The 14,571-nt window shown below is 45.7% G+C and overlaps 1 protein-coding gene across 6 annotated transcripts in view; it reads left to right on the top strand.

The window, feature by feature from the left end:
- gdpd5b (glycerophosphodiester phosphodiesterase domain containing 5b) overlaps positions 1-14,571 on the top strand; it is a 272,763-nt gene that overhangs the window by 64,629 nt on the left and 193,563 nt on the right. The gene's annotated exons all lie outside the window — the stretch shown is intronic.

Here is a 14,571-nt window from a genome sequence, read left to right as displayed (position 1 = left end):
AAAGGTTACTATAACTAAGTGATTAATAACGATACAGTATATATGAAGAGAAAAAAATAAAGAAAAGGCGCCAAACTTATCAAAGTCCAAACCACTTCGTGCACAACCGTTGGAGCTCAATTACTGAAGTCTTCTGGCCACCATTCGATCCCCTCCGAACTCCTCGACTCGCAGCTCAGGACCCTCCGAGTGGTCAACCAAGCACATCTAGCTTCATCCCCCCTCCTTGGAGTACCTCCTGGCCTTGGACCCCCGCTTGGGGTCCGTTCCTCGCCCAGCTTATAGCATTGCGTCCTCTCTCTCTCAACCCCCTCGCACCGATCTGCCCAAAAGCCCACCAACAAAAGCTTACAGACTCAGAAGAAAGAACATTAATCCCCATTTGGTTTACAAAGGAATACCATTCTCGTTATCAGTAAATTTTAACCCAAACAAGCTTCCAGCACTGTCTCACAACAGAGAAGCATTCCTGCTAGTTAACAAAACAAAGAAGCCCTTTTGATTACATATACAGTAACAAAGAAAAAAGAAGAAACCCCCTTTACACTAGGAGGTTTTTTTTAAGCATGTTGCACCAGGCAGTCAGCCATTCTAGTCTGGCACATGGTGTCAGGATTGGTCTCCTTTAGGATTAACCGGATCACAATATGAACGTTCCTGACTCGACCCTTGTTTTTTTTTATGAGGCCGAGTGGCTAGCTCAACACTCAACCTGGCATGGATGGGAAGCAGGATGGGGGGTGGCTCCGGAGCCCAGTGCTGATGCCATTGCGCCACCAGCCAGCCAACTGGGAGGTGATAGGTGGAAAGGTAAAGGGCTGAAGGAGGAGGAACCTGATAGGAGAGGAGAACGACCCATGGCAGAAAGGGAAGGAAGAGGGACTCCAGAGGGAGGTGATAGGCAGGTGAGGGGATCCAGAATGGGGAATCCTCCTCTTTCCCTCCCCACCCCACCCCACTAAGAAAGGAATACAAGCTGACAGTTGAGAAGGTGAGACCAGGTGGAGGGAAAGGTGGGTGGGTGGTTGGGGGAGGGTAAGATGGAGCTTTTGACAGACTGCATGTGGACTGTGGGAGTTATGTAAACATTATGTAATAAATCTAATAAGCTCAGGGGAGATTTCTTTATTTGTGGAGTGATGATCTCACTAATATTAGTAATGGAAGTCAAAGCGCACCATAGCATTGAAACAGGCCCTATGGTCCTTGTAGTCTGTGCTGAACCAGTTATCTGCCTAGTCCTATTGACTCTCAACTGGGCCATATCCCTCTATAACCCTCTCATCCATGTATGTATCCAAATATCTCTTAATTGTTGAAATCAAGCAATGTCCCCTACTTCTGATGAAGGGTCTTGGCCCGAAACGTTGACTGCTCCTTTCAACGGATGCTGTCCGGCCTGCTGAGTTCATCCAGCTTTTTTGTACGTCTTGATTTGACCACAGCATCTGCAGTGCACTTTGTGTTTACGATCCCCTACTTCTGCTTCAGCTCTTTCTACACTTGCACTACCCTCTGAGTAAAGAAATTCCCCTCAGGTACCCTTTAAATACATCGCCTTTCTCTTTTAACCTATGACCTCTATTTCTAGTCTCACTTAAGTTCAGTGGGAAAAGCCTGTTTTTTCCCATCTATACCCCTCATAATTTTGTATACCTCTATGAAATTTCCCCTCATTCTCTCACACTCCAGGGAATAAAGTCCTAACCTATTCAACCTTTCCCATAACTCAGGTCCTCAAGTCCTTGGCAACATCTTTGTAAGTTTCTCCTGCGCTCTTTCAATCTTATTGATATCAAGGGAGGGAGTGCTCTCTCCAAACTGGCTAAACAGGGATGGGAGGAGAGAACAGAGTGAGATTGTGTTGAATATAAACAGCGTGTGAGCCAAGGCGGCTGAATCGTCTCATTCAGTACTGCACAGAACACACAGTCAAATGGGACCTCTGACTAGAGGCAATGGTGTCACTCTTCCTGCTTCGGTCAGAAGGTTGAGAGTTCAAATCCTGCTTTGAAGGCATGAGTACTGTATCTAATGTGATGTGAAAAGAAGCTCAAGTTTATTGTTGTCTGACTGTACATGTATACAATCAAATGAAGCAATGTTCCTCTGGACCATGGTGCACCCACAAGACATATGTCACACACAGCACATAAATCAAAATATTAGACTGTAGCGGCGTGCTACACGAAACGCTGAAATAACGACACGGAGCCGGTAAACTGCAGTTAAAAAAAGATTTTATTCGAACTTCACGGCCTTGCTTTAAAGCCTCCCTGATCCCGCCCTCCCTGGGCGCGGATGCTGTAGGGGGCACGTATTCACAGTCCTGTCCTGCGCACGGATGCTGTAGGGGGCACGTACTCACAGTCCCGCGCGGGCTTTCCCCTTTGTTGGTGAAGCAGACCTGGCGCCCTTTTGGGACTGGCCTTTGTGCCGGCACGCTGGCTATTTGTGAGCCGGTTCGAGTGCGCTAGGAAGTGGGTCGCCACATAACCCCCCCCCCCCAGAACCGGCGATACACCCCCCCAATGTCCACAGTCTGAGCTGGACCCTGTTTGGGAGGTCGGCCTCTGCGCCGCGGTGCCGGGAACTCGACCGGTTGTGCCAGGTCCACATGGGCCGGTTTGAGTCGGTCCACCGTGAAAACCTCCTCACTCCCCCCAATGTCCAGCACGAACGTGGACCCGTTGTTCCTGAGCACTGTAAACGGCCCCTTGTAGGGCCATTGCAGCAGTGGCCGATGCCCACCCCTTCGTACAAACACAAACTTACAGTTCTGCAGGTCTTTGGGTACGCAGGTCGGGTTCTGCCCATGCTGCGAAGTGGGAATGGGGGCCAGGTTGCCGAGCCTCTCACGTAGTCGGCCCGGGACTGCTGCGGGTTCTTCCTCGTGCCCCCTTGGGGCTGGTATGAACTCCCCTGGGACGACCAGGGGTGCGCCGTACACCAACTCGGCCGAGGAGGTGTGCAGATCGTCTTTGAGGCGCTGGCAGAGGCACAGCAGACAGACGAGGAGATCCCTATTTACAGAACCGCAGTCTCTGGTTTGCAGCTCCAGGACCTCCCCGTAGGCCCAGGTGAGAGGACCCTACACTATGACGTCACCACCGGCCAACCCCGTCCCGTTGTCCCAGCAAACTGGCGGCGACGCGTTTTCGACTCCATTCACAACTTAGCGCACCCCTTCATCAGGACAACCGTCCGGATGGTCTCCAGCAGGTTTGTTTGGCACGGGCTTCGCAAGCAGGTCAGTGAATGGGCCAAAATGTGCACGCACTGCCAGACGGCCAAGGTGCAGCAGCACACCAAAGCTCTGCAGCAGCAGTTCCACCCCACCCACTGGCGTTTCGACCACATTCATGTGGATATCATGGGCCTCATGCCAGTGTCGTGCGGAGCGCGGCACCTCCTGACTATCGTGGACCGGTTCACCAGATGGCTAGAGGCGATCCCGCTCACCGACACCACCTCCGAATCTTGCGCCCGGGCACTGATCGCCACCTGGGTGTCCCGCTTTGGTGTACCGGCCCACATTACCTCCGACAGAGGCGCCCAGTTCACCTCCGGCCTGTGGTCAGCTATGGCCTGCCTTTTGGGGACACAGCTGCACCACACAACTGCCTACCACCCACAGTCAAACGGCCTGATGGAGAGTTTCCACCGTCACCTAAAGTCGGCTCTCATGGCCCACCTGCGAGGGCTAACTGGGTGGGTGAGCTTCCCTGGGTAAGGGCGGGATCACGTCGGGGTCACCAATTGTAGCGGTGTGCTACACGCAACGCTGAAATAACGACATGGAGTCGGTAAACTGCAGTTAAAAAAAGATTTTATTCGAACTTCACGGCCTCGCTTTAAAGCCTCCCTGATCCCGCCCTCCCCGGGCGCGGATGCTGTAGGGGGCACGTATTCACAGTCCTGTCCCGCGCGCGGATGCTGTAGGGGGCACGTACTCACAGTCCCGCGGGGGTTTTCCCTTTGTTGGTGAAGCAGACCTGGCGCCCTTTTGGGACTGGCCTTTATGCCGACGCGCTGGCTATTTGTGAGCCGGTTCGAGTGCGCTAGGAAGTGGGTCGCCACAAGACTATAAATAAGTTAATGACATATCGTAAAGTTCAAAATGCATGTAGTGCACAGTAAACAGCTCTGTCCTAATGATGAAAGCTCAGAGGTGGCAGGGTATTCATTAGTCTGGGGGAAGAAGCTGTTACCCAGTCTGGCAGGCCTAGTCCTGATGCTCCTCTACCTCCTTCCTGACGGGACTGGGTCAGAGAGATTGTGGGGATCCTCCACAATGCTTTGGGCACTTCATCTATAATGCTCCTACTAAATGTCACAAATAGGAGGGAGGGAGACCCCAGTGATCCTCTTGGCAGTTTTTACTATCCTCCGTAGGGCCTTGTGGTCCAAAATCATGCAGCTTCCCTACCACGTAATGATGCAGACAAACAGGACACTCTCGATGGGATTCCTCTAGAAAGTTGTTAGAATGGGCGGGGAGACTTTCACACCTCAATCTCCTCAGAAAATGTAGATGCTGCTGCGCTTTCTTGAATAGCGAGGAAGGGTTGTGGATCCAGGTTAGATTGTCCTTTATGTGCACACCAAGGAGTGTTGTGCTCTTCACTATCTCCATTGAGGATAAAGCAAAGACTGCAAGTCTGCTTTCAGAATCTGGAAATCTAGAGCAAGATGTTGGAGGAACTCAGCAGGTTGGGCAGCATCTGTGGAAACGAACGAACAATCAACGTTGTCAGCCGGGTCCTTCTTCAGGACTGGAGAGGAAGGGGACAGAAACCCTTTGGGCCACGTTGCTGTGCTGAAATAATTAAGCCAGCAGTTAAACTTCTAACTAAACTAATCCCTCCTGCCTACGTGAGGTCCACATCCCTCCATTCTAAGCACATACATGTGCCTATCAAAGAGCCTCTGAAATGTTTCTTATCGTATTTACCTCCACCAATGCCCTTGTCAGCACATTCCAAACACCCACTGCTCTCTGTAGAAAAACAACTTATCCCACACATCTCCTTTAAACCTTCCCCCTCTCCTCACATTCAATGCATGCCCTCCAGTATTTGACATTTTGACCCTGAGGAAGAGATAGTGGCTGTCTCCGCTATCTATTTGTCTGATAATCTTGGAAACCTTGATCAGATCTTTCCTCATTCTATTCTCTGCTGCTTTCTGATTTTATTTTTAAGTTGACATATCAGGGTCTTTAATTTGTTGTTAAACTGCTACCTTTAAGAAGCAGAAGGGATATTAATGTTAGTCTTTTTAATTATTTACTTAGAGATATAGTGTGGAGCAGGCCCTTCTGGCCCAATGAGCTGCACCATCCAGCAGCCCTTTATTTCAGCCTAGCCTAATCACAGGACAATTTACAATGACCTATTAACCTGCACGTCTTCAGACTGTGGAAGGAAACTGGCTGGAGGAAGCCCACGTGTTCACTGGGAAGAATGTACAAACTTTTTATACGCAGCGTTGGAAATGAACTCTGAACTCTGACGTCTCGAACTGTGATAATGCCATGCTCACCGCTGCCGGAATGGAAGGTGATTCTTCTGTTAAGGTTGTTTGGGTTCACGGCATTTGCTCTTACAGAACTGTTTTTTTATTAGAGATGCATCACAGTATCAGGCTCTTCTGCCCAACGGGTCCATTCTGTTTAATTACACTCATGTGATCAATTAGCTGCTAACTTGTACAATGTAGGAGGGAACTGGAGCACCCAGAGGAAACCCACACGGTCCTGGGGAAAATGTACAAACTCCTTATAGACAGCAGCGGGAATTGAACCTGGGTTGTTGGCGCTGTTGCAATGTAACTCTAGCTACTAGGCCACCGTGCCGCTCGCAGATGGCTGCCTAAGGATTTCAGACTCTCTCGCACGGAATGTATGCGGGGATAAAAACTGTAAATAAATAAACAATGTTTTTAAACTTGTGTTTCTCAACATGTGCACAGATGATCCATCTGCACAGTATGGATGTGGCGAGGACATTTCCAATAGTGGGGAAGTCTAGGACCAGAGAGCACAGCCTCAGATAAGAAGGGCGTCCATTTAGAGAGGAGATGAGGAGGAGTTTCTTTAGCTGGAGAGTGGTGAATCTGTGGAATTTGTTGTCAAGTGCAGCTGTGGGGCCAAGTCATTGGGTATATTTAAAGCAGAGGTTGATAGGTTCTTGATTAGTCAGGGTGTGAAAGGTTAAAGAGAGAAGGCAGGACAATGGAGTTGAGAGGGATAATAGATATGATAGAAAGGGAGGGCAGACTTAATAGGCTGAATGGCCTCATTCTAATCTTATGTCTAACGGACACTTCAGGGAACCGTGTACATACTGTGCAAAGTCTTAGGCACATATATTTATAGCTAGGGTGCCTAAGACTTTTGCACAGTACTGTAGTAATTTTATGTATTGCATTGTACTGCTGTCGCAAAAAAAACATATTTCATGACATGTGAGCGATGATAAACCTGATTCTGATCTAGGTCTCTATTGTGGGCTGAGAGTGGGAAGGGGGCAGGGAGAGGGGAATCATGGTTGAGAAAAGGGGAAGGGAGAGGGGAGGGAGTGGGAAGCACCAGTGAGAGATTCTGTAATGACCATTAAACCAATTGTTTGGAATCAAGTGACCTTTTCTGGTGTCTCAGGGCTGAGTGTGTCTGCACCCACAATACCCCTGCTCCCTGCCACCCTTTCTCTGCCACCTGCCCCACACCCCTCCCATGGTGCTCCACCTCACCATTCTCAACACCCTTTACTCCTGCCAGGTTTACAAACTCTCTCTCTTGTCCACATTGACAAATACAGAATTGTGCAAAAGTGTTAGGCACCCTATATATATCTATGTGCCTAGGACTTTCACACAGTAATGTACTGTACTCCTGGGTGCCTCTATTCCATGAAGGAGTTAATGTAAGTTAGGGATGCTGAGGGAAATCATTTTACTGAGTATCAGAACAAGGCACAAAGGAATAACTAATGTTTCTATTTCTTGTTATTCAGTTTACATAAAAAAGCCTCATCTTAGTTGCAGTTTGTCCAACATTTGTTCACTTGTAAGATATTTAATTATTTTATCAAAATCCCATCAATTGCTAAATGGAGATAGCACAATAAATTGACATTATTTTGAGACAGGTATGATTTGTATTTTTTAATTAACTGGCCTAGATCTTAGCCATGATCAAAGGGCAGAACAGACTTGATGGGCCGAGAGGCCTAATTTGCTCCTGTGTCTTCATTTATTTAATGATACCATGTGGAACAGGCCCTTTTGGCTCAATGAGCTGCACTGCCCAGCAACCATCTGTGTAACCCTAGCCTAATCACTAGCCATTTCAATGACCAATTAACCTGCATCTTTGGGCTGTGGGAGGAAATCCACATACTCATGGGGAGAATATATAAATTCCTTTCAGGAAGTGGTGGGGATTGAACCTGGGTTACTGGTTCTGTAATGGCACTGTGCTGATTGCTACACTACCGTGCCATGGTCCTATTGTAAAGTTTGCCACTTTGTGAGGTAATTTTGCAGTGCAGCAACGTGCACCAAGGTGCAACCCTGACATGGCATTAGCCATTGTATGGCAAAGTTGTTGTTTTGCAAGGCTGCAGTTACCAAACAATGCACTCTGTAGCTGAGATGTGGGTGGTCGTGGTTGAAAGCCGTAAGGTTTAAGCAGGATCTGAGTTATTTTATTGAGATGCAGTGCAGAATAGGCCCTTCTGGCCTTTGAGCCATGCCCCCCAGCTATCCACTGATGTGAATCCTAGCCTAACACAGGACAATTTACAATGACCAATTAACCTACTAACTGATACATCTTTGGACTGTGGGAGGAAACCAGAGCACTCGGAAGAAACCCATGTGGTCATGGGGAAAATGTACAAACTCCTTACAGACAGAGGAGGGAAGAGAATCAGAGTCGCCTGTGCTAACCACAACTCTACTGTGCCATCCTATAGGGTATGGTTGAATAGTTTAGGATTTTATTCCCTGGAGTGTAGCAGAATGAGGGGAGATTTGATGGAGGTAAAGAAATTTATGGGGTATAGATAGGGTAAATGGAAGCAGGCTTTTTCCACTGAGGTTGGGTGGGACTACAACTAGAGGTCATGGATTAAGAGGAACTGGACTCACACCACCAGGTTCGGGAACAGTTATTACCCCTCAGCCATCAGGCTCTTGAACCAGAGGGGATAACTTCACTCAGCCTCACGCACCTCATCATTGAAGTGTTCTCACATCCAAGGGACTCACTTTCAAGGACTCTTCATCACATGTTCTCAAAAATTATTGCTTATTTATGTAATATTAATACTTTTTGTATTTGCACAGTCTATTGTCTTCTGCACTCTGGTTGAATGCCCATGTTGGGCAATCTTTCATTGAATCTGTTATAGCTGTTATTCTATAGATTTATTGAGTATGCCCACAAGAAAATTAATCTCAGGGTTGTGTGTGGTGACATATGTGCAGTTTGATAATGAATTTACTTTGAACTTTGAGGGGGCATTTCTTCACACGGAGGGTGGTGAGAATCTGGAATGAGCTGCCAGTGGAAGTGGTGGCTGCAGGTTTGATTTCAACATTTAAGAGGAGTTTGGCTGGGTCCATGGATGGGAAGGGTGTAGAGGGCTATGGTCTGGGTGCAGGTCAATGGGACTAGGCAGATTAATGGTTTGGCATGGACTAGTTGGGCCAAATGGCCTGTTCCTGTGCTTTATAGTTCTATAACTCTATGACTCTTGGTTCAAGAGTGGGAGTACTAATAAACTACTGTGGAAATTAAAGCCGAGGATAATCAGTGGGTAGATTGATGAGCCTGCAGGTGCCGTGGCTCTGTTGTGTACTTAGTAATTTTGTCTTCATTTGCATGGCAGAGCCTTCGTCAACATTGTTCACATCAGTTATCCTCTGTGTTCCCACATACAAAAGTTCAATGCAAATTTATTATTAAAGTGCATATGTGTCACCACTTACAACCCTGAGATTCATTTTCTTGTGGGCATTCACTGTAAATACAAGGAAACACAATAGAATCAATGAAAAACCACACATAAAGACAAACAAACAACATGCAAAATCAGCAAACAGTGGAAGTACAAAATGAATATATTAATATAAATAAATAAGCAATAAATATCGACAACAGGAGCTGTAGAGTCCTTAAAAGTGAGTCCATAGGTTGTGGAATCAGTTCAGTGTTGAGGTGAGTGAAGTTATCCCCTTTGCTTCAAGAGCCTGGTGGTTGTCAGGTAATAGCTGTTCCTGAACCTGGTGGTATGAGAGTTGAGGCTCCTGTACCTCCTTCCCAATGGTCACAGTGAGAAGAGAGCATGGCCTGGATGGTTCAGGGTCCTTGCTGATCAAAGACTCATCTTCTTTTTCCCGCAGTTCTGCAGAAGGGTCTCGGGCCAAAACGTCTATGGTACTTTTTCCAGATCTGCTGCCTGTCCTGCTGAGTTCCTCCAGATTTTGTGTGTGTTGCTTGGATTTTCAGCATTTGCAGGTTTTCTCTTGTGTGTCCTTGATGATAGATGCTGCTTTCTTGTGGCAGCACTCCTTGTAGGTGTGCTCCAGTCTCCTAAATGATTAATATACAATGTCTTGCCTTTCTATAACGTCCTTCTCAACCTCAGGATGTCCCAGTGCTCATTAAGGGCGAAGTTGCGTTCATTGTCGGATGCACAGGTCCTTGTGTGCATAGGTGCATCACAGACAGAGAGCATTAGAGGGACAGGATAGCATCAGCAGTTAGCACAACACTATCTTAGGGTCCAAGAGTTCAGAATTCAATTTCAATGTCATCGGTAAGAAGCTTGCCTGTTTTTCCTATGTGCACATGGATTTCCTCCCACACTCCAAAGACGCACGGGTTAGTAGGTTTTATTTGTCATTGTAAGTTGTCCAGTGATTGGGCTCGGGTTGAATGGATGGTTTGTTGGGGGCACAGTTTGAGGGGTGGGAGGGACCTGTTCTGAACTCTTTCTGCAAATAATAAGTAATGACAGCATTCCCATGAAAAACTCTTTGTGATTTTTATCAAGGAAGTAAAAGGTGGGTTAGTAAGGTGGCACGAAGGTATTGTAAGCAGTTGGCATGAAAGCCAGTGGTGTTGTGGACAGTATAGAAGGTTGTTGTAGATTGCAACAGAACATTGAGAGGACGCAGGGCTGTGTTGAGATGTGGCAGGTGGAGTTCAACCTGGAAAAGTGTGGTTAGGGTATCGGGACCAGAGGCAAGGGACAGGGTGGTTCTACTTGCTGCTCTGTAATGTTTACTCAGCTCTGCACTGAACTGAGGCTGTGGTCTGCTCGAGCTGCAGTGACACTTGGTTTCACGTCAGTGGTTCCACGATGTTTACTCAGCTCTGCGCTGAACTGAGGCCGTGGCCTGCTCGAGCTGCAGTGATGCCTGTCTTCATGCCTTTCATAAAACTTCAAGTCCGCACAACTTTTTTTCTCTCTCTCTCTACAAGTTGGACATTTAATGGCCTTTTTAAATGAGTTTTTAGTTTCTTTGTTTTGTGACTGCCTGTAAGGAGACAAATCTCAAGGGTGTTTAAAAAAAACTATACATGTTTTGATAATAAGTGACTGAACTTTAAAATGACTCACTTTGGAAGGTCGAATTTGAAGGCTGAATACAGGGTTAATGGCAGGATTCTTAGCAGTGTGGAGAAACAGATGAATCTTGTAAGTCCACGTCTGTAGATCCCTCAAAGTTACTGCAAAAGTTGATAGGGTGGTTAAGAAGGTGTGTGGTGTGTTGGCCTTCATTAGTGGGAAATTGAGTACAAGAGACGCGAGGTAATGTTGCAGCCCTGTACCGTGCTGTAATGTTCTAATGTATATTGCTCTAAAAACATAAATTAAACAACATGACCGTACAAAAATAGCACGGTAGAACAAAAATAGTCCACTGGAGTGCAAAAGCAATCGTGGTGTTAATGTGCAGAGGAGGTTCACCAGGTTGATTCTGGAGGGTGTTAGCCCATGATGAGAGATTGAGTTGCCTGGGACTGGAATTCAGGACGATGAAAGGCAAATGTACAGAAGCAGATAAAATTATGAGAGGGAGAGGTAGGATAGAAGCAGGAAAGTTGCTTTCACTGATACGTGAGCTTGGAACTAGGGGACACAAGCCTCAAGATTCAGAGGATTAGATTTAGGATGGAGATGAGGAAGAGCAGATTTTCCCTGTGCAATTCTCTGCCCAGGGAAGTAGTAAAGGCAACCCCATTAAATATATTTAATAGCAGTTAGAGTTTTGCATAGTAGGGGAGCTTGTTTAATGTAATTTACAGTTCTCAAGTATAAAGGAGAATAAAATAGTTGTTACTCCGGATCTAATGCAGCAACAAAAAAAAACACAATAAGATAAAGGACACAATAATAAAAAAATTATATAGGTACACAAGATAATTTACATATATAGATTGATTGCGTCAATCTATAAAGTGATGCTAGGCACAAAAATGTCTGATGGGAAATGATAATAAAGTAGTGGTGGTTGAGGGTGTGAAGGGGTGGGTTAGTGGGTGGAGGTGTTGATCAGCCTTATTGCTTGGGGAAAATAACTGTTTTTAGAAACATAGAAAACCTACAGCACAATACAGGCCATTTGGCACACAAAGTTGTGCTGAACATGTCCCTAACTCAGAAATTACTAGGCTTACCCATAGCCCTCTATTATACTAATCTCCATGTACCTATCTAAAAGTCTCTTAAAAGACCCTATCTTATCCACCCATTCCACACACTCACCACTCTCTGCATAAAAAACTTACCCCTGACATCTCCTCTGTACCTACTCCCCAGCACCTTAAACCTGTGTCCTCTTGTAGCAACCATTTCAGCCCTGGGAAAAAGCCTCTGACTATCCACACGATCAATGCCTCTCATCATACCGTACACCTCTATCAGGTCACCTCTTTTGCGTCTGGTGGTCCTGGCATGGATGCTACATAACCTCCTCCCTGGAGAAAAGGTATGTAGATGGAGCTGAGTCTACGGCCAGATCAGCGCATTGAGTGGCGGAGCAGGCCCGACGGGCCAGGTAGCCTATTTCTGCTTCTGTTTCTTTTGTTTGACTGTGGTAGTGATAAGGGTTATGGTGGCCGGTTCAAGAACTGAATGGTTGAAGGGAAGTCTCTGTTCTTGAACCTGATAGTGTGGGACTTTAGGCTTCTGTACCTCCTGCTCAATGTCACTGTGAGTAGATGCCACATCCCACTCAGATGGTGGCAATCTTTGATGATGGATATTGCCTTTTTGAGGCAGCGCCTCCTTTAGATAGTTAAGGAGGGAAGCTGGGCAGCTGGAATTAGTGCAGCCCATTATATAAAGTATGGAGTAGTTACATTTAATACTTTTGGTTAAGAGGGAAGACCAGTGGAGAGAATGCTCCTGGCATAAGATTTTGGGAGAAGTCGGTGCCTCACTTGCTTCAGTATGAGGTCTCATCGCTGATCGGCAAATATTTCTGTCAGGGTTGCTACGATTCTGATAAATATTTATTTTATTTTATTTCATTTAGAGAGACAGGTGGAACAGTCCCTTACCCACCTATACTTAACCCTAGCCTAATTACTGGACAATTTACAAACTAACCAGAATGTGGGAGGAACCCAGAGCACCCGGTGGAAACCCGTGCACTCACTGGGAGGACATAGGAACTCCTTGCAGTGCTCACAAATTGAACTCCGAACTCCAATGCACTAACCACAACTGTACTGTGATGTCCTATGGTACTTTATGAGGTATTTGGATAGAAACATGGATATTCAGGGAAAGGAAAGGAGGGATATGGCCCATGTCTAAGTAGGTGAGGTTAGTTAGATTCGACAGCATAGCAGCGTAGAGGTTAGTGTAGCGTTATTACAGCTTCAGCAATCAGTGTTTAATTCCTGCCACTGTCTGTAAGGAGGCGTTTGTTCTCTCTAAGACCACGTGGTTTCCTCCGGGTGCTCTGGTTTCCTCCCACATTCCAAAGATGTACAAGTTAGGGTTAGTAAGTAGTGGACATGCTCCGTTGGCATCGGAGGCCTGGTGACACTTGCAGGCTGCCCCCAGCACATCCTCGGACTGTGATTGTTGCTGACAGAAATGACACAGTTCACTTTAAGCTTCAAGGTACATGCGACAAAATAAGCTTTAATTTTTAGATAAATAGTGGGCATAGCATTAAGCAGGAAATTTGGGTGCACATGGCAAAGGTTTATTAACAACATTTAAAAGGAATTTGTACAGGTACCCGACTGGAAAGGTTTGGAGCGATATAGGTTGGTTTGTCATTATTGTCTCTGATCCTAGATACGGTGAAAAGCTTTTTTGCATACTGTTTACATAGATCAAATCATTACACAGTGCACTGTGGTAGACAAGGTAGAACAATAACAGAATGCAGAATGAAGTGTCATATCTCCTGAGATAATGCATTGCAGGTAAACAATACAGTACAAGATCAAAGTGAGGTGGATTGTGAGGTCTGGAGACTAACACCAAACTGAGACCACAACCTATGGACTTGCTTTCAAGGTCTCTGCTCTTTATTTCATTGATTCAGCAATACAGTGTGGGGTAGGCCCTTCGAGCTGCACCACCTCAGCTATCCCCGGCAAACTCAATTAACCCTAACCTAGTCACGGGACAATTTACAATGACCAGTTAACCTACTGGTATATCTTTGGAGGAAACCAGAGGACCCGGAGGAAGCCCACTCATTTCATGGGGAGACTCCTTACAGAACGGCACAAGAATTGACCTCCGAACTCTGGAACACCCAGAGCTGTAATAGCATCGTCCTAACCGCTACAGTACCATGGTACCCAATACTGAGAACTCATGTTCTCAATGTTATTTATTTATCTATTTATTGTTATTATTATTTATTTTTTTCTCTGCTCAAGCTGGTAAAACCAGAGGTACAGGCATAGCCAAGCAAATTCATTTTTCAATTGCTAGGAACTTTCGGACTATTCTCGTGGTGTTTAGTATTGTGGCTTTTTGATCCTTAACACAGATATTACTGTGTGAGTCTAATTGTTTAAAGCTGTTGTGTAGTGACTTTAGGATGTTACCAGCTGAGGATATTACTATGTACTCTGGACAACGTATACCCTATTCATGTTACAAAATCTTTCAATTTCCTCTTTAATTCAGCATATATCTGGTATTTTTCACTGATTGATTTCTATAAGTTATGTGTGTTTGAAATAGATTTGTCTGTTAAGTAAGTTGTTCTTGCTTGCTTATGCTGTATTATTATATCCGGACGGCTATTATGGGTTGTCCTATCTGTAATGACAGACTGGTCATAATATAATTTGTGGCATTCTGACTCTAAAACTGGATCAGGCTTGTATTCATAGTAAGGTGTGATTTCATTTATGAGTTTGTATGATTTGTCTTCTTTTGTACAGTGTCAGTCTTTGTTTATCTAAGTTTTTCATAAATTCTAATGTTGAATAGAAAAGAACAGAACAAAACTTTATTGCCATTGCTCAGGACAGTGAGATTGTGGTGCTTCTCCAATCTGTGCAAACCATATACT

This window comes from Hypanus sabinus, chromosome 3, assembly GCF_030144855.1.
Source record: "Hypanus sabinus isolate sHypSab1 chromosome 3, sHypSab1.hap1, whole genome shotgun sequence".
NCBI lineage: Eukaryota > Metazoa > Chordata > Chondrichthyes > Myliobatiformes > Dasyatidae > Hypanus > Hypanus sabinus.
The sequence above is the reverse complement of the archived record's forward strand: the minus strand, read 5'-3'. Positions and strand labels throughout refer to the sequence as shown.